General features: G+C 37.5%; 1 protein-coding gene across 5 annotated transcripts in view; it reads left to right on the plus strand.

The window, feature by feature from the left end:
- GRM7 (glutamate metabotropic receptor 7) overlaps positions 1-27,599 on the plus strand; it is an 874,189-nt gene that overhangs the window by 205,891 nt on the left and 640,699 nt on the right. The window lies entirely within an intron of this gene.

Raw genomic sequence — 27,599 nt, forward strand, 5'->3', positions numbered from 1 at the left:
TATGATCAAAACATTTCAAAACATATATATATATATATTATATGTTGTGTGGCATATAAAGTTGAGGTGGCTAATAATACTTTGTTTTATTTTATTAAATTTGAACTCATAAGGAAAAAGAAAATCACTTTAAATTTTGGGTGATTTCTTTTTCGTCATAGATGGTGTTTCCTTACTGCTTTCCACATTTTATCTATCAGTATGTATAGTTTACACTGCTGTGGTCCTTTTTTAAAAAAATACACATGTCCCTTGGGAGGACAAACATAGAATAGGTTATCCTTAAAAGCAATGTGTTTTCTTTCTAATATCTAGTCGAACAGTGAATATGTTAGTTTTAGTTTTTGCTGGGCAAAGCAGAAAAGGGTTATATGATATTTTTGGAGAACCATAAGGAATTAGAACTGAATATTAGCTTTGCCACTATAGAGTTTGAGCCTTTCAATATTATTGTTGAGCTCTTTCTTAAAATGTTAAATAGGAATGAAAGTCCTAGCTCTTGTTTACCTCAGTTATTAGAAAAATCCAAATACTTATACAATTCCAGAATCTTAGGAATGTAAGAAACCTACAAAATTATCTAGGCCAATCCTCTCCAAATATCTTCAACACTCCTGGTAGGTAGTCAGTAAGACTTCTTCTTTACTGTTTCCAGTGATGGGGAAATCTACCCCCGAGGCATTTTATTTAATACTTTTACATTTTGCAGCTACTTGGGTTTTGAATTTATCTAGAATAATCTTCCACGTGGCGCTTTATCAGTATAAATAAAAAAAAATAGTGTGTGAGGGCATGTGTGTGTGTAAATCTATGCGTTTATAAATGTTTATCTTAAAATTTAAAAAGCCCTTTAGGACACAAGTTAGTATTCTTTATAACCATAGGTCAGTCAAACTAGGTTGGCTTTGAGCATTCAGAAGTTTTGTTTAAGTAGAGGAATATGTGAGCGCATAGGGTTTCTAGAAGACAAAAGTGAAGGATATGAAGGAAGGGAAATATTTCCAAAGAAATATTTCACATACTTCGTGATAGTTTCCTAATACCCTGGTGACTTCTGTATAGAAAACTGTTGATATGAAGGTCTAGGGGGTTGGCAGCTAGATACTATTCTCTTGTTCAGCACTTTGTTGATTTTTTTAAAAAGAGAAGTGGCCAAGGAACCTAGCCAGGTAGAAGAACAGAAGGCCACCAGGCCTTAGCAGGTGTCAGTGAATTGAAAGATATAAAGGATCAGTCTCCATTTTGTCCTTTCTTGTTGCATTTATGTAAGAAAAAGATAAAAGAATAGGAAGAGGAAAGATCCAGGCTCAAGAACTCAGGAGTGGAAATGTTGCTTCAGGTCGAGGTAACTCTCTGGCTCCTGGCTGTTGTCAGATGGCAGAGCCCATGCTACTATTTCTGAGGCTAATGAGGATTTCAGTCTGTGGAGCTGCCCTTCTGGTGCTTCTTTCCAAAAGTAAATAAGGACATGAAAGAGACACATTTCCTGGGTGAGGCAATGAGTGCTAAATAAAGGAAGGTATTTCAGGAGGTCAAAAAGAAAGCAAACAGAAGAAAGTAAAAAATATTCACTTTTAAGTTTAGGGGCCATTTTTAAAATCCCCAACATATCTCATTGATAACCATGCCTTTTCTTCTTAATGATTAAGAGATCTATTTTGGTGAAGTCACAATAGCTTATTTTTGCTTTTGTTTCCCTTGCCTCAGGAGACATATCTAGTGGGAATCCGTTAGCAGCGGGGAGGCGGGTGAGTTAAGCAGGTAATGGGGGTTAGGGAGGGCTTTTGTGATAAGCACCAGGTATTGAATCACTAAACTGTACACTTAAAATGAATATTACATTGTATGTTATGTAACTGGAGTTTAAAAACAATCTTAAGAAAGGAGATCTAGCTGTGTTATGGACATTGGGGAGAGTATGTGCTATGGTGAGTGCTATGAAATGTGTAAGCCTGATGAGTCACAGACCTGCACCCCTGGGGCAAATAATACATTATATATTAATTTAAAAAGGAGATCTATTTAATGATTAAGAGATTTAGTTTATCAAGAGAGTTATTCTAAGTTTGTTAAATGAAATAACCTTTCTGGGAGCTTAAACGTTTTGGAATATATCCCTTCCCTTCTACAAGTTAATTGTTATCTTAATTTCATTAAGTTTTTGGGTACACCTACCTAATGGTTCTATCTGATGTGTGCCAAATTCTCCGTTTAGTGACTGCATATCTTTTAGGTTGGAATAGATTCATTTTTTTCACTCTAACTGAACAATTATTTATAGTTATTATGACCTTTTTCTAATTGATAGGACAAAAACAAGCTTATTTACAGCTGAGAGAAAGAAAACTTTCAGGGTCTGTGGACTTGAGAGAGACAGCTGAGGGACGAGGAAGACATAGACTTTTCAATATCTGTATTTCCTGATTGTGTTGATTCACACGGTCAAAATTTTAAATGCTATTATGAGTCAGTACTTGTTCTAAAACCCTGAGTGAAGAGATGAAAGAGATTAAGTGAGTGAATGAATGATCTAAGAGCTGAAAAGCTCCCTAACGACAATGTTTTGTAGATGAAGTACAAGGACTCTGTGGCATTAGAGTTTCTAAAATTAATTATTTTTAACAAATGATACCTTGCCCACCTTTTTCAAAGGGTGTGGCAATTAAATGATATATAAATGTGAAATGACTTTATTAGTATTGATATAAAAACATTCTACTAGTTGGCCAACATTGGCTAATACTTATAAGAGCAACAACATGGCTTAGTGCACAAAACAATGGCATAAACCATAAGTTTTGCTTTCAGACAGGTGTGGATTCTCTACTGCTTAATAATTGTGTCACTGAGAAGAATAGTTAACATCTCTGACCCTCATTTTTCATATCTATTAAAATAATAGTAGCAACCCCTAGTTAACAGTCATACTGGGAAGATTAATGTGGAGAATCTAGCAATAAACCTGTGGCAGAGCCATAAAAAGTAACTATTATTGTCATTCATTACTTAGTTCAGTTGCCAAGAGTTCAGCACCCTTTCCTCACTCCTAGGGCATAGACTGGGTTGTGGGGGACTCATGCTGGAAGAAAAAGTCAGTTCTCCCTTTCTTGATGGTTACCAAAATCTGGGAAGTGTGTGGAACTGATCACCAATTATGACTCAAATGTATCTAGAAGAAGCAGCTGAGAAATTCTTCAAAATATCTGTAAAATGAAGTAAAAAATTTAAGATTTATATGGAATTTAAAAATAGCAAAAATGGGGGCGCCTGGGTGGTTCAGTGGGTTAAAGCCTCTGCCTTCGGCTCAGGTCATGATCTCAGGGTCCTGGGATCAAGCCTCACATCAGGCTTTCTGCTCAGCAGGGAGCCTGTTCCCTCCTCTCTCTTTGCCTGCCTTTCTGCCTACTTGTGACCTGTCTCTCTGTCAAATAAATAAATAAAATCTTTTTAAAAAATAGCAAAAATGGCCCATGATTATAAATGCGTGTTTAGCTAGAATAGGGTTTGGGTTTTTTGTTGTTGTTGTTGTTGTTGTTGTTGTTGTTGTTAATGGCTATAGTGTACCAGTAAAGGATGGAGGTCAGTGATCTTCTAAATGTGTGGCCTCAGAAAGCTCATGGTCATAGCTTCCACATAAATGTGCATTGCTGAATGATCATTTGGTTCATTTTTTCCCCAGAAAGTCACCTAAAACCTTGGTGGCTCCCAGAAGTTTATTGATTTCTCATTCCATAGGAGGACTGATGTGCTAAGCAGGAGTGCTATAAAACAGACGGTTCCAGGCACAACACCCCCATGACCCTGTCCTTTTGAGCCAAAGATTGAAGGATTAGAAATTTCTTTTAGAGCAGCATGTAAAATATGGAACAGGGGCTTTTTAAAAGAACCTTTTTCAGAGCTTCTCAAAGCTATTTGGTGAAGTTGATATCCCAAGGAGATGTATTTCAGTGTTGATGTACAGCTGTTCTCTTAAAAGCAAGATACTATACCATCATCTTGTTTGTTATTGCTCTCCTTCAGAAAGAAAAAAAAAACAGCTTTCCCCCAAACAAAATCAAATGTCAGTGACAAAAATCACATGTGAACTTTTCATTACTTTCAGTTTAGCCTCCCAGTTTTCTAATGGTTTTGGTTAAAAAAGGTACATCTTTTGAGAAATTCCAATTTCCCTTGGTAGAGTTACTTTATCTCAAAGTATTTACCAAGTGCCTCGCAGAATTCAGTAGTACCAGAGATACCATAAAATCTATAAGAAAGGCAGTAGGATAACGAAATAATATAAATAGAACATCAAGTCAGAAAATCAATGAGAAAGGTATATAAGTTTCTGATATTCTGCAGTTTTCTTGCATCCGCTTTGGATTCCAAATAGGAATCCTAGAGGAGAACATAGGCAGTAACCTCTTCAATATCAGCCACAGCAATTTCTTTCAAGATATGTCTCCAAAGGCAAAGGAAACAAAAGTGAAAATGAACTTTTAGGACTTCATCAAGATCAAAAGCTTCTGCACAGCAAAGGAAGCAATCAAGAAAACAAAGAGGCAACCCACAGAATGGGAGAAGATATTTGCAAATGACAGTACAGGCAAAAGGCTGATATCCAGAATCTATAAAGAATTCCTCAAACTCAACACACAGAAAACAGATAATCATATCAAAAAATGGGCAGAAGACATGAACAGACTCTTCTCCAATGAAGACATACAAATGGCTATCAGACACATGAAAAACTGTTCATCACTAGCCATCAGGGAGATTCAAATTAAAACCACATTGAGATACCACCTTACACCAGTTAGAATGGCCAAAATTAGCAAGACAGGAAACAACATGTATTAGGATTTGGAGAAAGGCGAACCCTCTTACACTGTTGGGAATGCAAGTTGGTGTAGCCACTTTGGAGAACAGTGTGGAGATTCCTCAAGAAATTAAAAATAGGGCTTCCCTATGACCCTGCAATTGCACTACTGATTATTTACCCCAAAGATACAGATGTAGTGAAAAGAAGGGCCATCTGTACCCCAATGTTTATAGCAGCAATGGCCACGGTCGCCAAACTGTGGAAAGAACTAAGATGGCCTTCAATGGATGAATGGATGAGGAAGATGTGGCCCATATACACTATGGAGTATTATGCCTCCATCAGAAAGGATGAATACCCAACTTTTGTAGCAACATGGACGGGACTGGAAGAGATTATGCTGAGTGAAATAAGTCAAGCAGAGAGAGTCAATTATCATATGGTTTCACTTATTTGTGGAGCATAACAAATAACATGGAAGACATGGGGAGATGGAGAGGAGAAGGGAGCTGAGGGAAATTGGAAGGGGAGGTGAACCATGAGAGACTATGAACCCTGAAAAACAACCTGAGGGTTTTGAAGGACAGAAGGTGGGAGGTTGGGGGAACCAGGTGGTAGGTATTGGGGAGGGCACGTATTGCATGGAGCACTGGGTGTGGTTAAAAAAAAATGAATACTGTCACGCTGAAAATAAATAAATAAATAAATACATATATAAATAAATAAATAATTTTTTTTAAGAATTAAAAAAAAAAGGAGTGTTTTGTATATCCAGTTCTTTCTAAGCTGTTTGTTTCACTTCCATAATTCTCCAGACATATATTCCTCCTCGTTAAATAGTATGTAGTCAACCAAAATGCTGACCATGAGCTGTGAGAGCATCAGAAGAATTGTGTTTATTATCTCTGCCCTTGAAGTAGTGTTGTGGGTTTTTTTTTTGTTTGTTTGTTTGTTTTTGTTTTTGTTTATTTGGAGGAGGGGAGGCTATATGTATAGGGAAATTAAACCAAAGGCGGTAAGTGTCTCAGCACCATGATAGTTGATAAAAGCCCTGAATCATATAGACATTCAGAAAGGAGGTTATCAATGTGGATTGACTTGTAAACTTTGAGAGTTTGGAACCTAAGCTACATCTTTGAATACCTTTCGTTTCAGTTGCTAGAAAAAGAGGAAGACACCCATAAAGAAAGTGCTGGCTGTTGGAAAATAAGTACATTTCAAGGGATGCTGAGATGTGGGCTTGACCAGAGTAATGATGGAAAACCTAGCTAAGTATAATACTCATTTAAAAGAGATGGATTACAGGGTACGTAGGGTTTGGGGATTTTTTTTAAAGGATAGGCATGCAATAAGTAGAACTTGAAAAAATGTAATGAGGGTTTGGGATGGTGTGTGTGTGTGTGTGTGTGTGTGTGTGTGTGTGTTGTGTGTGTGCATGTTTATGTGTGAACAATGAGCAGCCACTGAGGAAGATTAATCTGAAAAATGTAACTGGACTGAGGACAGATCAATCTGGAAATGTAGACCCATGAGGAGGTTGTATGAGTGTCATGTTGGCTTGAGTGAAGTGGCATTAGGATTGGTGCAGGGGGTGGATATATGAAATAAGGAATGGTTTCCAGAACATGGTTTTCATTCAAAATGCAAGAGTGTTCCCAACAGTGTTGCTACTAGATGTCTCCACTTTCTTCTTAACAAATTGAAGATTTGATCAAGTGCCACTCTACTCTGATAACTGCCTAATTCATTGATAATGCCTGTTTATTCTTATAATGTCAACAGCCAATTAAAACTTCTGATTAGTATGGCCACAGAGAGTTGATAGTGTTCCAAACTGAAGATAAAAAATTAGATTTAATTATCTTGTATGCAGAGAACTCTTGTATCTGCCAGTTCTATTTTTAAGGAACTCAGACTGGGAATCAGTGATAGGTAATGAAGTATTAAATATATATATATAGAGAGAGGAATCTCTAAGACTGAGAAAGTGATTCTTTGTTATACATGAGTAGCTAACTCAAGGTCAGCAGTGAGTCTTTGAAGTCCTTAAGAAAATGCGTTTGGCTTCTAAAAAAAAAAAAATGTTAAACTGTGATGAGATCCCATTACAGAGCTTTTGCAAACAATTACTTAAGAAAATTACATGGAGTTTAAAAAATAGAATAGTAAGGACATGCTGAGCTGAACGTTACGAATTTGACTCAAAATGATTAGCATATTAAATGTAACTGTGATTATTTATTTGTCCCAAGATACTGACCTTGTATGTTTCCTATTTGGGACCATCTTTTGGAATGTGTGTGATGTACAAATTAATTGATACAAATTCTCCAACTCTGCAGAGGGTACAGAACTTTTACAGGTTAATGGGTATCAAAGGGATTTGTGTGTGGGTCCAGTAGTGACCTACTAGAAGGACCTGTGATGAAACAGCCAGGGCATTTGTTAATTGCTGAGGAATAAAGGCCCTCTCCTGGGACATAAACATCCTCTAGGTTGCTCTAGCCACAGAAAGAGATACTACAGCAAAGTACAGAAACACACAACATCATTTCCACCTCTGGATATAAGATGTTTATTATTTCCATCAGACGTAACACATAAAATACCTTATAAATGGCTGTAGAGCACATTGTGCTGTGCCTCCTGGTGTGTTTACACTAGTCCATTTTGAACATTTTCCTTTGCTACAGGCATCAAAAAATGACCTTTCTGGCAGCGTCTCTTCCCTTTTGGATTTGTGCTCTCATCTAGAGTCCCATTATCTCATTAAATCATTTATGTGCAGGAGGGGAGATGCAATAATGAATAGCAAAATCTCACTATTTGCTTTTGATGTTCTGCCTTTTCGACAAACACGTTTGGAGTAAAGCCTATATAAATAACTTAATTAAAGCCAGGTATTTAAAGTCAGTATGAATATTTTTGACAGGATGATGCAGACTGAGTTTAAAAACTCGGAATAATTTTTGAAGCTGAATTGATACGGTAGCTACTTTCTGCTGCTTTGTACTTTATAGTGAAGATTTTGCCTTCATGCAATGTAGGAAAGCTCTTTCTTGACCTGTATTGCAATTATTTAACTCAAAGCAGTCACATGGTGTCACTTTGTTACCTGGACCTTTGATTTCCTTATTTGTAAAGTGGGAGAATATGTTGAATAAAATAAAACTGCTTTTAAGTCATAAAATAAAGGAATCATGATACAGTATTATAGCAAACCAGAATCTAGTTATGAGCCCCTAAATCATCTTTTTCCATTGCTAATTGAACACCTTCAGGACAGGAATTCTTTTTTTTGTTGTTGTTAAGATTTTATTTATTTATTTATTTGACAGAAAGAGAGAGATCACAAGTAGGCAGAGAGGCAGCGGGGGGCAGGCTCCCTGCTGAGCAGAGAGCCCAACGTGGGGCTTGATCCCAGGACCCTGAGATCATGACCTGAGTCAAGGCAGAGGCCCAACCACTGAGCCACCCAGGCGCCCCCCCCTTTTTTTAATTAACATATAATGTATTATTTGCCCCAGGGGTACAGGTCTGTGAATCATCAGGCTCACACACTTTACAGCATTCATCATAGCACATACCCTCCCCAATGTCCATAATCCAGCTACCCTATCTCTACACCCCCATCCCCCAGCAACCCTCAGTTTGTTTCGTGAGATTAAGAGCCTCTTACAGTTTGTCTCCCACCTAATCCCATCTTGTTTCATTTTTTGTTTGTTTGTTTTTTTTCATTTCTCTGTTTTCCAGAGTGGCTGCACCAGCTTGCTTTCAGTGTAGGAGGGTTCCCCTTTCTCTGCATCTTCACCAACATCTGTCATTTCCTGACTTGTTAATTTTAGCCATTCTGACTGGTGTGAAGTGATATCTCACTGTGGTTTTGATTTGTATTTCCCTGATGTCGAGTGATGTTGAGCACTTTTTCATGTGTTTGTTGGCCATTTGGATGTCTTCTTTGCAGGAATGTCTGTTCATGTCCTCTGCCCATTTCTTGATTGAATTATTTGTTCTTTGGGTGTTGAGTTTGATAAGTTCTTTTTTTTTTTTTTTTAAGGTTTTTATTTATTTATTTCACAGAGAGCGAGAGAGGGAACACAAGCAGGGGGAGTCAGAGAGGGAGAAGCAGGCTCCCCGCTGAGCAGGGAGCCCGATGTGGGACTCAAACCCAGAATGTGGAGATCATGACCTGAGCTGAAGGCAGATGCTTAATGACTGAGCCACCCAGGTGCCTGAAAAGTTCTTTATAGATTGTGGATACTAGTCCTTTATCTGATATGGCATTTGAAAATATCTTCTCCCATTCTGTCAGTTGACTTTTGGTTTTGTTGACTGTTTGCTTTGCTGTGCAAAACCTTTTGATCTTGAAGTCCAGTAGTTCATTTTTGCTCTTGCTTCCCTTGCTTTTGGCGATATTTCTAGGAAGAAGTTACTGCAGGTGAGATCGAAGAGGTTGTTGCTTGTGTTGTCCTCAAGGATTTTGATGGGTTTTTGTCTCACATGGAGGTCTTTCAACCACTTGGAGTCTATTTTTGTGTGTGGTATAAGGAAATGGCCCAGTTTCATTCTTCTGCATGTGGCTGTGCAATTTTCAAAACACCATTTGTTGAAGAGACTTTTTTCCATTAGACATTCTTTCCTGCTTTGTCAAAGATTAGTTGACCATAGAGTTGAGGGTCCATTTCTGGGCTCTCTATTCTGTTCCATTGATCTGTGTGTCTGTTTTTGTGCCAGCACATATTGTCTTGATGATGACAGCTTTGTAATAAAGCTTGAAGTCTGGAATTGTGATGACACCAACTTTGGTTTTCTTTTTCAACATTCCTCTGGCTATTTGGGGTCTTTTCTGGTTCCATATTAATTTTAAGATGATTTGTTCCATTTCTTTGAAAAAAGGTGATGGTATTTTGATGTGGATTGCATTAAGTATGTAGATTGCTTTATGTAGCATAGATATTTTCACAATATTTGTTCTTCCAGTCTATGAGCATGGAATATATTTCCATTTCTTTGTGTCTTCCTCAATTTCTTTCATGACTACTTTATAGTTTTCTGAGTACAAATTGATTGCCTCTTCGGTTAGGTTTATTCCTACGTATCTTAGGTTTATCTTTATTCCTAGGTTTTCGATGCAATTGTAAATGGGATCGACTCCTTAACTTCTCTTTCTTCTGTCTTGCTGTTGGTGTATAGAAATGCAACTAGTTTCTGTGCATTGATTTTATATCCTGACACTTTACTGAATTCCTGTATGAGTTCTAGCAGTTTTAGAGTGGAATTTTTGGGGTTTTCCACATAAAGTATCCAATCATCTGCAAAGAGTGAGAGTTTGACTTCTTCTTTGCCAATTTGGATGCCTTTAATTTCTTTTTGTTGTCTGATTGCTGAGTCTAGGACTTCTAGTACTATGTTGAATAGCAGTAGTGATAGTGGACATCTATGCCATGTTCCTGACCTTAGTGGAAAAGCTCTCAATTTTTCCCCATTGAGAATGATATTCGCTGTGGGTTTTTCATAGATGGCTTTGATGATATTAAGGTATGTACCCTCTATCCCTACACTTTGAAGAGTTTTGATCAAGAAAGGATGCTGTACTTTGTCAAATGCTTTTTCAGCATCTATTGAGAGTAGCATATGGTTCTTGTTCTTTCTTTTATTAATGTATTGTATCACACTGATTGGTTTGTGGATGTTGAACCAACCTTACAGCTCAGTAATAAATTCCACTTGGTCATGGACAATAATCCTTTCATTGTACTGTTGGATCCTATTGGCTAGTATTTTGGTGAGAATTTTTGCCTCCATGTTCATCAAGGATATTGGTCTGTATTTCTTCTTTTTAGGGGGTCTTTGTTTGGTTTTGGGATCAAGGTAATCCTGGTCTTATAAAATGATTTGCAAGTTTTCCATCCATTTCTATTTTTTGGAACATTTTCAGGAGAATAGGTATTAATTCTTCTGAGGGAGGGGCCTGTTGCAGTGATTCTCAAATGTCTTTGCCTGAGGCAGAATTGCACTGCCCTTGCCAGGGGCCAGGCTAATTAATCTGCTCAGTTTTGGTCTCAGGGAGCTTTTGTTTCCTGAACGCTTTACATAGAGCTTTAGAGGATGGAATGAAAATGGTAGCCTCCCAATCCCCGGCCTTGGCCTTGTAGGAGTAAAGAGCTCAGGGCCCTACTTCTCAATGTACCCTCAGAGAAAAGCAGGCAATCCCTCCCATCTCCCTGGTCTCTGGCTGTGCTTTGATCTCACCCAGACTGTGATCGAGCATTTCTATCTATGGCACACATCCCCGTTTGAAATCTCTAAACTGAGCAGATTACAGTAGCACGCTCCTGCGCCACTCCTCCTGGAGGAGGATGGCGAGTCTCCCTGGACCTGCCACTTGTGCGGACCCTGCTGGAAGTGCAGTGGTCTAACTGTGCCTTGGATCACAGTTTAAAGTAACCTTGAGCTGAGAGCCCACTCCTCGGCTCTGTCTCTTTAGCCAGCTTCCCCCCTCCAATACCTGGGAGCTCGGTCACACTCTTACACTACCTCACCCCTGGTCTTTTTGTGACCCTACTACCCTGAGACCATACTGTCCCTGCAAGGGCTCCTAACCCCCGCTTAGACTCTGACGCACTGTTCCTCAGTGGAGCAGACTTCTTAAAGTTCTGATTTTGTGCTGGGCTGCTCTTTTACTTGCCAGGAGCAGGCCCTATATTCATGAATGTTGCCTCAGATTCACTTCTCTTCATATCCTACCTTCTGGAAAGTGTTTGATTTTCTGTTGCTAGAATTGCTACTCTGCTCTTCTCTCTCCTGTTGAGTTTGTAGCTATTCAGAATGGTTTGATAACTAGGTAGCTGAATTCTTGGGACCTGAGGATATTAAGGTCTCCTACTACTCTGCCATTTTGCTCCTCCTCTAGGACAGAAATTCTTAATAGATAATAATTCCTTATTTGATCTTAACTTAGATGCATTTATTGATCTATCTATAATGTTAACAGTAGAGATTTTAGTTACAGTTGTAATTTCTTAGTTTAATCTGTGATCCACTGCTTCCTAGTTTCATGCTTTTGGTCAGGTAATAATCATTTTGTACATCTGTTTTTTTTGTAAAATGGCTTATTGAAGGTTTAGATAAGATGATTTATGTTAAATGATTAAAGCTGACTGACACTTTATGAACATTTAAATATTGGGCCCTATTGATTGTTCTTTGTGTTGTTTTCAGTTGCAATAATATTCCTTGAATGTGGGGATCCGATATATTCATAAATTCCTTGGGATCCTGAAGTATCATTGTAAACTCTGAAGACTACTATAACCAGGTCAGAAGAACTGTTAACATTTATAAGAAAGGTGGCTGTCATGTTGATAAAAGCCCTAATAGAATATCTAACCTTAGTCAGAAAGGTGGACCCTCTCCTACTGTCAATATTAAACTTATAGGAAATTACTGAAATTTTAAACTCTGATTTGGGAGTGACACAGAGAAGATTAGCAATCACTCTCCTTTGCTTAGAGACTTCAGGCAGTTAAAATATTTTTAATTTTCCAGTGAGGCAACTAAAACCAAGTTTGGTTAATTGATATTCCTAAGTTATATGGACAGACAATGACAGAGAAGGTAAATATTACTGGGTTGATGGCATAGGGGTGAGTGTGTGTGTGCATATCTGGAGAAAAGAGGGAATTCTTACACTCTTTGTAAAAAGTAATTGCTTTTGCTTTTTAAAATGTGAAAAGATAATGGAACCAGGTAGAGAGTTTTATGTTATGTTCCAAGGAACCCCTATTTAGCACCAACTGTGTACCAGGAACTGCTGTAGATGTTGTCACCCATCCTGTATCATTGAAAGTAGTGTGGTTAGAAATTAACAACCAGAGAATGAGCTGTTAGCCCAAATGTAGGAGTTAGAAAACTATATTTCATCATTGAATCCTTTAGCCATTTTCTTCTTGCAGTATTTATTTATTGAATGTCTGATGGGCACTATTCTAGGAGCTAGAGATATAGCAGGAAACAGTATAAATAAATTTATTGTCCTCAAAGAGCTTTCATTCCACTGGAAGAGACAAACAATAAATAGATCACTAATTTATCATCAGACAGTAGAGGTGGCTCTGTACACAAAGTAGGCTAAGCAAAGCACAATTCCTTGAAACGAAGAATAAGTGTGGCACATTATATTGTTCCATTCTTTACATTCTACCTACATAAATGATCATACAAACTATTTCACTTATGCGAGGCTTATACCACATTATGGCATATTGTTTCCCATAGGAAATGGCTTCTGCCTCAAAAAGGATGACATAGAACACAAAGAGACAGGAAATCTCCCACACCATTATTAGTTTACAATAGAAAATGAAGAATTAACTTGATCAAAACCAAAGAGATAGGTAGTGGTAGAACTAGGCTTGAAATACATTGCCTATCTGTTCCTTGCACCAGATGGACTCCCATCTGGGCTATATTTTTGCCTAAACTAAATTATCATATAGAAATACTTTAAATAGCTTTTGTAGGCAATATTTTTAAAACTGTAGGCTACAGAATTTATATTTTGGCTCTTCTACTTCTTGCTATGTAAATTGGGGAAAAAATTTAAACTCGTGCAGCCTCAATGCCATAATTTGTAAATGGTAGTAATAAAATTTTTAGATATACTATAAATTTGGGGAAGAAAATTCATACATGTAAGTCACTTTACACATAGCCTAGTATAGAATAAATGTTAAAAAGTTATTAAATCTTGATTTAATCAAGGAACTCTAATAAGTTCATTACAATAATTATGTAGGGACATTTATTAATGTTTGATGAATAAGATAGAAGAATGGTACTTCAGTGGGTACCAAAGGTATGTATATTTTAAAAATCTGTGAGTCTGGGCCAATGCCTTTTGCTTTAGTTTCTTGCCATCCTCTATATTTTTGGGTTGCTGTAGTAGAATCTCTTGGTCTTTAGTAATGATTTATAGTCATGCCCAACCTAGTAAATATGAGGAAGAGACTTGCTAAAAATAAACGGAGTTTTCACCTTCAAATTACTTGAAGAAATAAATTAATTGTCCCTAAACCTCTCAAAATTAAATAACTTTAATTATCAAACAGCTGGATGAATATAAATAATGAGTCCTCAGATTCTCTTCTTTTTCTGAGATTACTAAATGGCTTGACTTTTTCTATAAACTCATTAATTCGATACTTTGTACTTTCTTTTTTAAGGAATTCCTCAGTGAGAAATTAATCACCAAATTGATGCCCCTTCTTTAAGAAATTTTCAAGCTTAATGTCTGTCATTGCTTTGAATTTTCTCTTTCCTTCTTCCTTCCTTCCTTCCTTCCTTCCTTCCTTCCTTCCTTCCTTTCAACAGAACTCATTCACACTGAGTGTACACATTCTGGGGAACCTGGGACTTTGGGAGATGCAAAAACAACATTCTTTTTCATTGGTTGCCTGAAGAATAACTCCATGTTTCTATTTTATATGGAGATAGACATTTCTCATATTTCATTTGGAATGTATTCTATATCATCTTCATGGAATACAGAGATGAGATAAAATGCAAAATATCATTAAAAATGTGGTCAGCATATTGGTTTCAGAGGAGGTTATCTCTTCTGTGTTCATTTAGCCATATTTCTTTTTGCTATTGGTTAAATTTGTTTACTTCTCTTTTGATCCTTTAAGATGCTCAATTTCTCAAGGAAAAGTAGGAAACTTACTAAAAATTCAAAATACTTGTGAAAAAAGATTTATCTGAAAATAATAGTGTATAATCCCTTCTATAAAAATTCTATATTATGCAAAACTAATGTATGCTGTAAAGGTTTAGATAAGATGTTAGATAAGATAAGATAAGATAATAGTTGTTGATAAGATAAGATAATAGTTGTTGCTTTGGGGGCTTTGAAGAGAGAATCAGCATGTTGGTGTGATTGTAAGGTTATCTATTTCTTGGATCATGTAGGTGCATGCATTTGTTAAAACTCAATTGTTACTTAAGATTTCTGTCTTCCAGGGGCACCCGGGTAGCTCAGTTGGTTAAGTGACTCCCTTCAGCTCAGGTCATGATCCTGGAGCCCCAGGATCTAGTCCTGCATCAGACTCCCTGCTTAGCAGGGAGTCTACTTCTTCCTCTGACCCTCTCCCATCTCATACTCTTTCTTTCTCTCTCATGCTCTCCTTCTCAAATAAATGAATAAATAAAAAAGATTTTTATCTTCCAGTGTGTTTGAATTTTACATAAATTCTGAAAATTATTGAACACTAGTTAATTATATGCACTTTGAAATATTTAGAGAAAACTGTACTGATGTTTATAGGTTACTTTGAAATGTATTAAAAACACTTCAGACTGAGGGGAACCTGAGTGGCAGAGTCAGTTGAGTGTCTAGCATTTGGTTTCAGCTCCAGTTGTGATCTCAGGGTTATGGGATCTAGCCCTGCATCAGGCTTCGCACTTGGCTTCGAGTCTGCTTGAAGTTCTTTCTCCATCTCCCTCTGCCCCTCATGCTTGTGCTCCCTCCCTCTCTCTCTCTAAAATAAGTAAACAGATCTTAAAAAATACTTTGGGCTGAGAGATCTGTGATAAGTGGTATAATAAAATGCCAATAGTAGAATCTAGGTAGTAGCCATATGGGTATTCACTGTGAAATTTCTTATACTTTGCTACATGTTTGAAAACATCTGTAATAAAATATTGGTTGTATGTGAAATAAAGTGGGAGAATGAGGAATTTACAAGGGGTTGGATTTCAAGAGGACTCAGGATTCAGAAGCTATATACTCCCAAATGTTTTATTTAACTTAAAAAAATTGCTTGATAACTGAAATACAGATTTGTAAATTTTTGATTGCTTGAAAAAGAAACACTCATTATATATAGGAAATTCTAAACCACATGAATCTTGTTTGAAGGCAAAGCCTAACTTCCAATAAAGAAGCTAAAAGTGCTTCCCTGCAATTTGGTTGAAGACCCTTGCAAGTTTGATGATAAGAATTCAAGGCTTAGTCAGTCAGACTCAGCCAGTCTTAGGCTTTGAATCTCGAGCTCACAAATACAGTGCTAAGAACTTACTTTTGGCAGCAACAACCAGTTTCCAAAGCCAGTGTGGTCATAGTGATGGACAGCTGTGTCCTATGCTGGTGCTGACGCTGATGTATGACGTTTGCTGCTGTTGATGGCCTTCCTCATGAGCTCTATCTATGAGATAATTTTGACATGATTTTGACTGTTCATTTTCAAAATGTTCATTTCCTGCTCTCTGGCTTTCTTGGCATTCTTGGAACTAATTAATGTCCTATGCCCTTTGAGAATATATGTGTGTGCATGTATGAATATATACCTGTTTGCATGTGTATATGAATATTGTATATGTGTATAGAGTTGTGTTTATAAATGTGTAAGAGTGTGTGAATGTGTTACGCACAATTTATACACACATATACATATGTAATATAGTAAAAATATTGCTATATATATATATATATACTTTATACATATAAAGTACTTGTGTCTATATGCATATACATACACATATATACTTTATTGTTTCTATTGCTTGAAACTAAGAATCTTGAAAATAATATATTGACTTTATAGTGTGAATCAATTATTTTGGGGGGATCTCTTTCAAGTATCTTCTCTATAAACTTCTGTCAAGTCTGCAAAAACAGTCTAGTCTTCCTTATCCAAAAGGTCCTTCAAGCCAGCTGGCTCCTTAAGGTTCGATTCTGTACTTTCCCCACTGGCCAACATCAACAAGGCGTATAGCAATACAATTATGATGTCAACCACCTGGAGTTAGGACAAACCCCATAAGTTAAGGGCTTGGTGTTCCACAAGACTGCTCTTACTTCACACACTGGCAGCACTTGGAGGGCCTCCAGGCCACCCACATTTCTTATGTACTGGCTATAAATTTGAGGGTTCCTGTAACTCCGTCAGGTTCAATAATTTGCTAAGATGACTCACAGAACTCAAGACAGTGCTATACTTAAGATTACAGTTTTGTTTTGTTTTTTAACTATTTATTTATTTATTTTTCTTTTTTTTTTAATTTTATTTTTTATAAACATATATTTTTATCTCCAGGGGTACAGGTCTGTGAATCGCCAGGTTTAGACACTTCACAGCACTCACCATAGCACATACCCTCCCCAATGTCCATAACCCCACCACCCCAACCCATCAACCCTCGGTTTGTTTTGTGAGATTAAGAGTCACTTATGGTTTGTCTCCCTCCCAATCCCATCTTGTTTCATTTACTCTTCTCCTACCACCTTAACCCCCCATGTTGCATCTCCTCTCCCTCATATCAGGGAGATCATATGATAGTTGTCTTTCTCCGATTGACTTATTTCGCTAAGCATGATACCCTCTAGTTCCATCCACATCATCGCAAATGGCAAGATTTCATTTCTTTTGATGGCTGCATAGTATTCCATTGTGTATATATACCACTTCTTCTTTATCCATTCATCTGTTCATGGACATCTAGGTTCTTTCCATAGTTTGGCTATTGTAGACATTGCTGCTATAAACATTCGGGTGCACGTGCCCCTTCGGATCACTACGTTTGTATCTTTAGGGTAAATACCCAGCAGTGCAATTGCTGGGTCATAGGGTAGTTCTATTTTCAACATTTTGAGGAACCTCCATGATGTTTTCCAGAGTGGTTGCACCAGCTTGCATTCCCACCAACAGTGTAGGAGGGTTCCCCTTTCTCTGCATCCTCGCCAACATCTGTCATTTCCTGACTTGTTAATTTTAGCCATTCTGACTGGTGTGAGGTGGTATCTCATTGTGGTTTTGATTTGTATTTCCCTGATGCCGAGTGATATGGAACACTTTTTCATGTGTCTGTTGGCCATCTGGATGTCTTCTTTGCAGAAATGTCTGTTCATGTCCTCTGCCCATTTCTTGATTGAATTATTTGTCCTTTGGGTGTTGAGTTTGCTAAGTTCTTTATAGATTTTGGACACTAGCCCTTTATCTGATATGTCATTTGCAAATATCTTCTCCCATTCTGTCAGTTGTCTTTTGGTTTTGTTAACTGTTTCCTTTGCTGTGCAAAAGCTTTTGATCTTATTGAAATCCCAATAGTTCATTTTTGCCCTTGCTTCCCTTGCCTTTGGTGATGTTCCTAGGAAGATGTTGCTGCGGCTGAGGTCGAAGAGGTTGCTGCCTGTGTCCTCCTCAAGGATTTTGAAGGATTCCTTTCTCACATTGAGGTCCTTCATCCATTTTGAGTTTATTTTCATGTGTGGTGTAAGGAAATGATCTGATTTCATTTTTCTGCATGTGGCCATCCAATTTTCCCAACACCATGTATTGAAGAGGCTGTCTTTTTTCCATTGGACATTCTTTCCTGCTTTGTCAAAGATTAGTTGATCATAGAGTTGAGGGTCTATTTCTGGGCTCTCTATTCTGTTCCATTGATCTATGTGTCTGTTTTTGTGCCAGTACCATGCTGTCTTGATGATGACAGCTTTGTAATAGAGCTTGAAGTCCGGAATTGTGATGCCACCGACTTCGGCTTTCTTTTTCAATATTCCTTTGGCTATTCGAGGTCTTTTCTGGTTCCATATAAATTTTAGGATTATTTGTTCCATTTCTTTGAAAAAAATGGATGGTACTTTGATAGGAATTGCATTAAATGTGTAGATTGCTTTAGGTAGCATAGACATTTTCACAATATTTATTCTTCCAATCCAGGAGCATGGAACATTTTTCCATTTCTTTGTGTCTTCCTCAATTTCTTTCATGAGTACTTTATAGTTTTCTGTGTATAAATTCTTAACCTCTTTGGTTAGGTTTATTCCTAGGTATCTTATAGTTTTGGGTGCAACTGTAAATGGGACTGACTCCTTAATTTTCTTTCTTCTGTCTTGTCATTGGTGTAGAGAAATGCAACTGATATCTGTGCATTGATTTTATATCCTGATACTTTACTGAATTCCTGCACAAGTTCTAGCAGTTTTGGAGTGGAGTCTTTTGGGTTTTCCACATATAGTATCATATTATCTACGAAGAGTGATAGTTTGACTTCTTCTTTGCCGATTTCGATGCCTTTAATTTCCTTTTGTTGTCTGATTGCTGAGGCTAGGACTTCTAGTACTGTGTTGAATAGCAGTGGTGATAATGGACATCCCTGCCGTGTTCCTGACCTTAGCGGAAAAACTTTCAGTTTTTCTCCATTGAGAATGATATTTGCGATGGGTTTTTCATAGATGGCTTTGATAATATTGAGGTATGTGCCCTCTATCCCTGAACTTTGAAGAGTTTTGATCAGGAAGGGATGCTGTACTTTGTCAAATGCTTTTTTAGCATCTATTGAGAGTATCATATGGTTCTTGTTCTTTCTTTTATTAATGTGTTGTATCACATTGATTGATTTGCGGATGTTGAACCAACCTTGCAGCCCTGGAATAAATCCCACTTGGTTGTGGTGAATAATCCTTTTAATATACTGTTGAATCCTACTGGTTAGTATTTTGGTAAGAATTTTCGCATCTGTATTCATTAAGGATATTGGGTCTGTAGTTCTCTTTTTTGATGGGATCCTTGTCTGGTGTTGGGATCAAGGTGATGCTGGCCTCATAAAATGAGTTTGGAAGTTTTCCTTCCATTTCTATTTTTTGGAACAGTTTCAGGAGAATAGGAATTAGTTCTTCTTTAACTGTTTGATAGAATTCCCCCAGGAAGCCGTCTGGTCCTGGGCTTTTGTTTGGAGATTTTTGATGACTGTTTCAATCTCCTTACTGGTTATGGGTCTGTTCAGGCTTTCTATTTCTTCCTGGTTCAGTTGTGATAGCTTATATGTATCTAGGAATGCATCCATTTCTTCCAGATTGTCAAATTTGTTGGTGTAGAGTTGCTCATAGTATGTTCTTATAATTGTCTGTATTTCGTTGGTGTTAGTTGTGATGTCTCCTCTTTCATTCATGATTTTATTTATTTGGGTCCTTTCTCTTTTCTTTTTGATAAGTCTGGCCAGGGGTTTATCAATCTTATTAATTCTTTCAAAGAACCAGCTCCTAGTTTCGTTGATTTGTTCTATTGTTTTTTTGGTTTCTATTTCATTGATTTCTGCTCTGATCTTTATGATTTCTCTTCTCCTGCTGGGTTTAGGGTTTCTTTCTTGTTCTTTCTCCAGCTCCTTTAGGTATAGGGTTAGGTTGTGTACCTGAGACCTTTCTTATTTCTTGAGAAAGGCTTGTACTGCTATATATTTTCTTCTCAGGACTGCCTTTGTTGTGTCCCACAGATTTTGAACCATTGTGTTTTCATTATCATTTGTTTCCATGAATTTTTTCAAATCTTCTTTAATTTCCTGGTTGACACATTCATTCTTTAGAAGGATGCTGTTTAGTCTTCATGTATTTGGGTTCTTTCCAAATTTCCTCTTGTGATTGTGTTCTAGCTTCAGAGCATTGTAGTCTGAAAATATGCAGGGAATGATCCCAATCTTTTGATACTGGTTGAGACCTGATTTAGGACCCAGGATGTGATCTATTCTGGAGAAGGTTCCATGTGCACTAGAGAAGAATGTGTATTCTGTTGCTTTGGGATGAAATGTTCTGAATATATCTGTGATGTCCATCTGGTCCAGTGTGTCACTTAAGGCCTTTATTTCCTTGTTGATCTTTTGCTTGGATGATCTGTCCATTTCAGTGAGGGGAGTGTTAAAATCCCCTACTATTATTGTATGATTGTTGATGTGTTTCTTTGATTTTGTTATTAATTGGTTTATATAGTTGGCTGCTCCCACGTTAGGGCATAGATATTTAAAACGGTTAGACCTTCTTGTTGGACAGATCCTTTGAGTATGATATAGTGTCCTTCCTCATCTCTTATTATAGTCTTTGGCTTAAAATCTAATTGATCTGATATAAGGATTGCCACCCCTGCTTTCTTCTGATGTCCATTAGCATGGTAAATTGTTTTCCACCCCCTCACTTTAAATCTGGAGGTGTCTTCGGGTCTAAAATGAGTTTCTTGTAGGCAACATATAGATGGGTTTTGTTTTTTTATCTATTCTGATACCCTGTTTCTTTTGATTGGGGCATTTAGCCCATTAACATTCAGGGTAACTATTGAGAGATATGAATTTAGTGCCATTGTATTGCCTGTAAGGTGACTGTTATTGTATATCGTCTCTGTTCCTTTCTGATCTACTACTTTTAGGCTCTCTCTTTGCTTAGAGGACCCCTTTCAATATTTCCTGTAGAGTTGGTTTGGTGTTTGCAAATTCTTTCAGTTTTTGTTTGTCCTGGAAGCTTTTAATCTCTCCTTCTATTTTCAATGATAGCCTAGCTGGATATAGTATTCTTGGCTGCATGTTTTTCTCGTTTAGTTCTCTGAATATATCATGCCAGTCTTTCTGGCCTGCCAGGTCTCTGTGGATAAGTCTGCTGCCAATCTAATATTTTTACCATTGTATGTTACAGACTTCTTTTCCCGGGCTGCTTTCAGGATTTTCTCTTTGTCACTAAGACTTGTAAATTTTACTATTAGGTGACGGGGTGTGGCCCTATTCTTATTGATTTTAGGGGGGTTTTCTGCACCTCCTGGATTTTGATGCTTGTTCCCTTTGCCATATTGGGGAAATTCTCTCCAATAATTCTCTCCAGTATACCTTCTGCTCCCCTATCTCTTTCTTCTTCTTCTGGAATCCCAATTATTCTAATGTTGTTTTATCTTATGGTGTCACTTATCTCTCGAATTCTCCCCTCGTGGTCCAGGAGCTGTTTGTCCCTCTTTTGCTCGGCTTCTTTTTTCTCTGTCATTTCGTCTTCTATATCACTAATTCTTTCTTCTGCCTCATTTATCCTAGCAGTGATAGCCTCCATTTTTTATTGCACCTCATTAATAGCTTTTTTGATTTCAACTTGGTTAGATTTTAGTTCTTTTATTTCTCCAGAAAGGGCTTTTATATCTCCTGAGAGGTTTTCTCATATCTTACATGCCTTTTTTGAGCCCAGCTAGAACCTTGAGAATCGTCATCCTGAACTCTAGATCTGACATATTACCACTGTCTGTATTGATTAGGTCCCTAGCCTTTACTACTGCCTCTTGTTCTTTTTTTTGTGGTGAATTTTTCCGCCTTGTCATTTTGTCCAGATAAGAGTATATGAAGGAGCAAGTAAAATACTAAAAGGGTGGCCACAACCCCAGGAAAATATGCTTTAACCAAATCAGAAGAGATCCCAAATCGTGAGGGGGGAGAAAGGGGATAAAAAGAGGTTCAGAAAGGGAAAAAAAAATTAAAAAAAGGAAACAGATAAAGAAAAAATATAAAAAAGAAAAAAATATATATATACTAGATAAACTAGTTTAAAAACGTTAAAAAAGAAAAGGGTAAAAGTTAAAAAAAATTTGGCAGATGAAGAGAAAAAAAATTTGAAAAAGATAAAAAAAATAAATTAACTGCAAGGCTAAAGAATCATGGGGAGAAAGCCATGAGTTCCGTGCTTATCTTTCTCTTCCTCTGGAATTCCGTTGCTCTCCTTGGTATTGAAACTGCACTCCTTGGTAGGTGAACTTGGTCCTGGCTGGATTTCTTGTTGATCTTCTGGGGGAGGGGCCTGTTGTAGTGATTCTCAAGTGTCTTTGCCCCAGGGGGAGTTGCACCGCCCTTACCAGGGGCCGGGCTGATTAATCAGCTCTGGTTTGCTTTCGGGAGCTTTTGTTCCCTGAGAGCTTTCCGTAGAGTTCCGGAGGACGGGAATGAAGATGGCGGCCTCCCGGTCTCCAGCCCGGAGGAGCCGAGAGCTCGGGGCCCCACTCCTCAGTGCGCCCCCAGAGAACAGCGCCCAATTACTCCCGTCACCCTGGCCTCTGGCCGCGCTCCGAGCTCACCGAGCCTGCGACTGGTTCAAGGTAACCCCGAGCTTAGAGCTCACTCCTCGGCTCTGTCTTTGTAGCCAGCTTCCCTGTTCTAATACCTGCAAGCTCTGCGATTCTCAGCCACCCCCGATCCTTCTGTGACCCTGCAGGACCTGAGGCCACGCTGACCCCGTGTGGGATTCACCCCCGTTAAGCCTCTGGAGTGATGTCCCTCAGCAGAATAGACTTTTAAAAGTCCTGATTTTGTGCTCCGTTGCTCCACTGCTTGCCAGGAGCCAGCCCCTCCCCCTGCGGTCTATCTTCCCGTCACTTTGGATTCACTTCTCCTCCAGTCCTACCTTTCAGAAAGTGGTTGATTTTCTGTTTCTAGAATTGCTGTTCTTCTTCTCCTCAATCTCCTGTTGGATTTGTAGGTGTTTGCAATCTTCAGATAAGCTATCTAGCTGATCTCCCGCTACCTGAAGCAGTCTCAGCCTGCTACTTCTCCACCATCTTGACTCCTCCCCCCTTAAGATTACAGTTTTATTATAAAGGCAACACATAGGGTAAAGTCAGGAAGGGAGTACAAAACTTCCATGCTCTTTTCCGTGGAGTCACGATGTATCATCCTCCAGGCACATCAGCATGTTCACCAACCAGGAAGTTCCACCGAGCCTTGATATCCAGAAATTATTTTGGGGTTTCATTCCCTAGGCATAATTGATTAAGTCATTGGCCACAGGATTGAGCTTAATCTTTAACCCCCATTGTCCTCCCATGAGGTTGAGATTGTCCAGAGTTCCAATGTCCTAATCATATGGTTAATCTTTTTGTAGACAAACCTTTATTCTGAAGCCATCCAGGGGCCTACCTTGAGTTCTCTCATTAGCATACCAAAGACACTGTTACCTTTCAGGAAATGCTAAAAAGTTCTAAGACCCCTAAGACCCTTGCTAGGAAACAGGGACAAAGATATATACACACATACATACATATATACATACATACTATAGATTCCCTCTCTCAAAATAAACATTTATCAGGAAATAAAGGCAAAGACACGTGTATATTAATAGTGGAGTTATGCTACCTTGTATCCTTCCATCTAAATCATAAGTGATGAATAAGAAACATGAAAGTCCTAAATGTGGAACAGATGAGCATATGGCAAGAATCTGAGGCCTGATTTCATGTTCCCAAAACTTTTCCTTTACACTGAAGCCACTCATGCATGCAGAACAAAGCCAGTTTGATCACTTACCCCGTGACAGGTAAATAAGATGGAGAATGGTATATACATCTACCCTAGACATTGTCAGAAACTTTATCCTCCCTCACCACTTACATCAATAATCAAGGTGAACATTTTACCTACACATAGGCATGCCTAAAATGATGTGAAACAACCAGGAAGTGGCTACAGCTGTGTTTTTCAATATAATAATCTATCTTAGTGAAAAAAATACGAACTTTTGATGCTAGTCTCTTTTTTCAATCAAATTCACTGTTCTTACAACTTTGGCCTGAAAAGAGTATTATATAGAGAACTATAACTAGTCATTAAAATATTTCTTTCTCCTATGGAGTAGTGAAGAAGGATCCTCTACTCAGTGAAACATTGATATAGCACTGAACTCATCTACAAAGAACTGCAGTAGAGTGGTATGAAATATAAAAGTATTAGCATCAGTAAAATAATTAAAGGAATAAAGAATCCTCCATTCCCTTAAGAGTTATAGATAGACTCCTCTCCTTTGCTTCCTTTCCTTCAACATGCTGCTAGAGCTTTGTCTCTATACTCTTGACACTATAATCTTGATGAGTTCTGTGAGAAGTCTTCAGAACTTCCCAACTGACAAGTTCCATGGTCTGGTCACACACCAAAACCCTTGATTCTTCTGACTCATTTAACATTTGCGACCTCCCCCTTTGTATGGAAACTTTTTCTCTTGTAATTATTACCTAACGCTGTTTGAATTTATATGCTTATGACTTATAGAAATCAATAGGAGCCTTTGAATCTCTTTGAGGAGATGAGTAACTGATGAAAACCCAATATATTGCATATTCTCAGCTGTTATATCCTGATGACAAACATTAAAATGGCAAAGGAACAAAAGCAAAATAAAGCCTGAAGTGTATAGATTTTGTGTTTTCAAAGCAGCTGTTAATTTCCAAAATTGAAGCTGATTACCCAGAATAATTTTTAAATCCTTTATAGAGTTCCCTTATTTCCCCAGTAACAGATGTTTCTGTCTTCTAGTGATTCAACTTTGTGTGTCATGAATGTTGAAATGGTATGCCAGGAAATGGAATCCATGGCACTTTGAATAGCTTGATCAATGAAGTAACAATTTCAAATCGATCTAGTATATTTTTTGGGTCTTTTTTTATGTTAAAGTAACAATAAGAAAAGCTACATTTGTGATCCTGAAGGATGCATTGAACTACCTTGGAAATCTAATTCACCATTTATATTATATAACACAATTCCTTGGTTCAACTAGTGGTTTCTAAAGTCATTTTGAGCTATCAAAAAAATGAAGATGATGTCATTAAGAAATGCCCAACCCTAAAATTTAGAATCAGATATGACATTTTTTTCCTCATCTGTGTATTAATTTCATATATCATGTGTCCCATATCTTTATGTAGTTGACTAAATAGGAAGGAAAACATTAGCTAAAAAAGAGCTTCAAGGTAAAAATACATATTCTTAATTTTTAGTTTTATTCTTCAGTAAGACTACAATTATAGCTCTAGTGGAGAAAGCTTTAGGAAATATTTTTGGTGCCATTAAAAAACAAAACAAAACACACAAAGACATCTAAGATGGACAACAACTTCATTGGGCTTAATTTTTTAGTACTGTAAGAAGATGTCACAATCTGGGCTCCTTAGGTATGGGCTATGTGTATGATGCATTTTTCCATTTAAGGAAGAAATGACATTTGCTGTGCATACATGTTAGATGAACATCGCCATCTTTCTCCCATTGAGACACAGTACACAGGCACAGGCATATTTAAATAGCTGTGAAATATACTCTCTGGTGCTCATGGGCCTTTCTTTATTCCAGCACTCATTATGCAGTTTTAGCATTATCCTTTAATTATCCTTCATTTCTATGAGACTGAGTTTCTTAAGGCCAGGACTTATACATTATTTGCCCTTGAACTTGTTTCAGACCTAATATTCTTTTATAGTAATAGTTTAATAATTGTTATGATTGTTAGAATGAATGAATTAATGCATGCATGCATGAACAAGGAATGGAGAAAGACGTTGGGCTTTTAACAGATTTAAATTAAATTCACAGATTTAATTGTAAAAGAAGAAAAAAATCTTTACTTTTTCCACAGAGAGCCATAGGCACTGACTCACTTAAATCTTCAATGTAGATATAAAAATGCAATAGAAAAATGGGACAGGGGCACCTGAGTAGCTCAGTGGGTTAAGTCTCTGCCTTCGGCTCAGGTCATGGTCTCAGGGTCTTGGGATCGAGCCCCGAATCAGGCTCTCCGCTCAGCAGGGATGCTTTCCCCTTTCTCTCTGCCTGCCTCTTTGCCTATTTGTGATCTCTCTCTCTCTCTGTCAAATAAATAAAATAAATAAAATCTTTAAAAAAAATGGGACAGAGTTAAAAACCTAAAAATTTTATGACATACTGGGTTCATCAACTTTTATATTTTGTATAACTATTGTTTCCTTTAGATGACTACTGAACTATATCAGCTTTAGGAAACAACATGGTATCTCATGGACTTTGTACTGGGTGATAAGGGAATGTCACTCTGGGATTTAAGTTCAGACACTTGCTGAAACTTTGTTTATTGACACCCTTGCAGTTTTAAAGAGCTTGATGCAGCCTCCCAAGGGAATCACTTTTCTTTTTCTCCCACAGAAAGAAAACTGTACAAAAGGAAGATGTTGCTATTAGAAAAACAAAAATAGGATAATTTTTCATAAGCCAAAAATACTAACCAAAATCATAGTCTAAAATCCCTGACACAGTTTAATGTTAATGAGTGTAGTGTGGAATAGTGAAAAAAACATAGGACTTGTGTTTAGCTGAGAATTATTATTTTTTAAAAATATTTGAAATTTAAAAAAAATTTTAAAAAAGATTTTATTTATTTATTTGACAGAGATCACAAGAAGGCAGAGAGGCAGGCAGACGGAGAGGGGAAACATGCTCCCCAGTGAGCAGAGAGCCCAATCTTGGGCTTGATCCCAGGACCCTGAGATCATGACCTGAGCCAAAGGCAGAGGCTTAACCCACTGAGCCACCCAGGTGCCCCTAGATGAGCTTTAAAATTCCTGTTCTATTATTATTTGGAAATGTGATTTTTCTCATTGAAAAAAAAATATACTCAGTGAAATTCTCAAATTGTGAAAGTAGCATTATTTGAGTTTTGATAAATATATATACACATAAGAACCGTTTCTCCTATCAAGATAGAGAACCACTACCCCCATGAAGATAAAGTACTCAACTTTTTTCAATGGAAAAACTTCTTTGTGTCCTTTTCTGACCTTTTCCCACCCCAAAGACAAATCATGTCCTCATTTTTAGCAGAACAGATTTATTTTGTTTGTTCTTGAAGCTTTTATAAAAGTGATAATACATTATGTATTGTGTCTTATTTTGCTTAACATTTTTTAAAGTATACTTTTGAGATTCATTTATATTGTTGTTTATTAGTAACTTGTTTTCAGTGCTGAGTTGTATTCCATCTTCTAAGTAGACCATAATTTGTTAGGCCATTATGTAGCTGATGGAATTTTATGTTGTTTCCATATACTGGTTATTGTGAAAAAAAGCCATTATAAATGTCCTTTTTTAAGAGATTTATTTATTTATTTATTTTAAGAGAGAGAGAGAGAGAGAAAATGAGTGAGCATGACTGTGGGGAGGAGCAAAGGGAGAGAATCTCTCAAGCAAATCCTACCCCCACCCCCCAGTC

Source organism: Lontra canadensis, unplaced genomic scaffold (assembly GCF_010015895.1).
Source record: "Lontra canadensis isolate GAN:19392208 unplaced genomic scaffold, GSC_riverotter_1.0 scaffold34, whole genome shotgun sequence".
Classification (NCBI taxonomy): domain Eukaryota; kingdom Metazoa; phylum Chordata; class Mammalia; order Carnivora; family Mustelidae; genus Lontra; species Lontra canadensis.